We start from the raw sequence: 3,111 nt of genomic DNA on the forward strand, positions 1-3,111 counted from the left end.
GGGGGGGGGGCGTTTGCAAACTGAATTGTCGCTCTATCGAGTTCGCCACGCGCTCTTGCCCTCTTTTATCAACGTACCCACGCATCAATGCAGCCAATGGGATTTTGTGTATGTGCGAATGAACAACTGAGAGGGGCTGACCGATCTTGCTCGATGACTTATAAACTCCGACAGTTGTGCTAGTCAATTTAAATTCATTGTCCATTACGCGGAGAAAGAGGCCACGGGAAATTTAGGCGTTGCTTCTGGAGAATATTTGAATATTAACAGATATTTTTATGAATTTATTAACATCCATTGGATGTTATTTGTTTTATGTAATTGAAACAGTTTCAGTTTGGAATAAATGTAGGAGTTTATTAATTCTACAGGGAGAAAAAGTTGGAGAAAAATTATCGCAGAAGTCGAGTAATCGTGGAGCGAACCAATTTTCAGTACTTTTTCACCCTGCACTGTTAAAAATGTTCGTTTGAATTTTTCGTGTCAAAGTTCGGAACATTTTATCGTGTTTGAGGTCCACTGAAATTCCGGGAAATTTTGCCATTCAGAAATCAAATATTCCAAATCAATGAAATACTTGATTTTTCAGTTCAATTATTCAGCGAAAATTTTGAAAAATCAGGAAAATTGAGGGAAAAATGAGACACGTTTTTTATAACTATCTCAAATTAAGACGTCTCAAGAAAATAATTACTAATCAATTACAATAATTGAAAAAAGTATAAAGAAATTGAGATTAAAAAGGTAAAAAATAATAACATCACCCGAGTGGCTTCTCCCTCTCATCCCTTTTATATCCCTGAATATTCATTGCTTTGACTATGGATGTGTGTTTTTCGCCTGTCTATTTATTCCACAGAAACTCTAGTAACTCACTGCCAGCCTTTTCCCTCCCTCCTCTTCCTCTTCTCTGATGCCTCTCGCGCGTCGTCTCGCATCGTCGGCCGTCCAAAGTTCCCCATCGCGCGCCGGGTGTCTATTGGAAAATTTATTCCAATATTTTCAATTAAAGTTGGACAAAGGGACCCCGCCCGTTTGATAAGGCCGTGTGTCGTCAGCGTGTTACCCCGCTCCACTTGCAGTGGATAAAAATATAACAGTAAGCCTCGGTCGTACATTGAAAGTATGGGGATGCATTGGCGGTGTAGCTTGTGTACGTCGGGGGGTGGGTGGGTGGGTGTTTGTGTGCCGATGAGAATGGTTATGTCGTATACATTAGCTGGGTCGGATGAAAGGAGAGGAGGGAAATGAAGAGACAGGCAAAAGGCAGTGGGAGAGTACTCTACACTGGGCGATTGACGATTTCCAAGTGGCTTTCGCTCATTGTTGTCACTCAGAGAAATGACGACCGAATTGTGACGAAAATAATTTCTTGGGATGGGGAAATAGTACAACTATCCCATCAATCCTCTTCGGTATAAAGTATACGACACTGAGTGCACTAAGATTGTCGTGTTGAATCAATTTACTTGTGGAGAAAAAACAACGTCTCCCCAAAGTATAATAATTTTCGTTGTAGTAATTGCTCTCATGAGACATTTATTGTGAAGGCGCCAGTGGGCGAACATGTGAGAATTTTCCAGTAATAAAATGCGTTGTTCTCAGAATTCAGATGTCGCAATTTGTCGCTGACAAAAAGCATCTCACCAATTCCTGGATTTCATTGGTTTCTTATTCTTTTCAAGGGGTGCATTTCCTTTGCGCTTGCGAAGTTGATGGTAATAATGATGTAAGAGGAATCCGGAATATTTATGAGATGAAAGTGGAGCAGTGAGGTAAGTCGAAAATAGGCGCTACTCCACTTAATATTATTGAAGTGAATCGAGGCCATGTTCGTTATGTAAACAAGTTGGGGGATTGTTATTGCGATTATCAACTTGAGATTCAATTACTTTCAAGTTGATTAATGCTACTCGGATTATTAGATTAGGAGATGCATTTCATGTATTCTATTCCGTCTGTAATATTTATATTACGAAAGTTCGGTTTTGGTATGCAATACGTACCCCTGCCAGATACCCTGCTAGAAATTGTCACATGGGGAGTGGGTTGCCAGAGGTGAATTTAGGACTCTTCGGAACACTATATATAATTATATAAGTGGCCGAGTTGGTGTACGGGATCTCCCATTTCATCACCTTCCTTCAAAAGGCAAATTTATTTTAATAAATTAATTTAAAGATAGTCACTTTCTAAATTCACGAGCATGGTAAAGCATCGAATTACGAGCCTTACCAGCACTTGGCGTTACCCAGGACCACGGCGCGGACGTGGCTGGCATCGGGTCCAAACAATTCCCAAATATAAAATTTATATTGAGAAAGGGTCCGTATAGTCTACCAACACCGAACGTTCTAACTTGACTTCTGGCGACAGAGAATCCAACGACGAAATGGTGATAAATCATCTGAATTAAATAAAATTCCTTATTTTATGGAAAAATCGGTCAGAAACAAGGCTTTCGAATGGAAATTCGGAAGCAAAAATCAACAAGGTTTACGTTTGAATAAAAATCAACCCATACAAACTCGTTTATTCGATTCAAAAGAGGTTTATTCAACTTGAATAAATGATTCCTCTGTGCGGAAAAAACCCATAAGGGTAATGAGAGTCAGAACTCCCACATAGAGATGACATGTATCCCCATCCTCTTCCATTTTCGTTAATAGATTTGAACAAAAAGCATAAATCACTTGAACTCTGATCTTTCCAAACTATTTTCTTTGCCTTGTTTTTCCTCACAATTGCATTACTTTTTTTCCGCTCTGAGCGGTTTGGTATCGCTTGATAAATTGAAACTTTATCCCCAACCAGTACAAACACCTTTTTTTTATTTATTTCCCTGAATGACGAGCTTTCCAATAAACTCTTGTGCCGTGTGCTGCGTTGAACGATGAATACCCAGGGTGTACCCGACCAGCCTTTGGTAAAACAACACTCGGCGTGAAACGTGCGTAAACGCATTCGGTGCACATGCGGAGCGATAATTAGGTCCCTGACGGGCATGGCCACAAACGTCATGTGACTGTCATGAGTGTTGTCACCTGCGCGTTCTCTCACACATTATGGAAACATGCTAAATGGGGGAGGGAGAGAGATAATAGGGGGGGG

This window comes from Diachasma alloeum, unplaced genomic scaffold (assembly GCF_001412515.2).
Source record: "Diachasma alloeum isolate Michigan unplaced genomic scaffold, Dall2.0 Dall_scaffold_00354, whole genome shotgun sequence".
Classification (NCBI taxonomy): Eukaryota; Metazoa; Arthropoda; class Insecta; order Hymenoptera; family Braconidae; genus Diachasma; species Diachasma alloeum.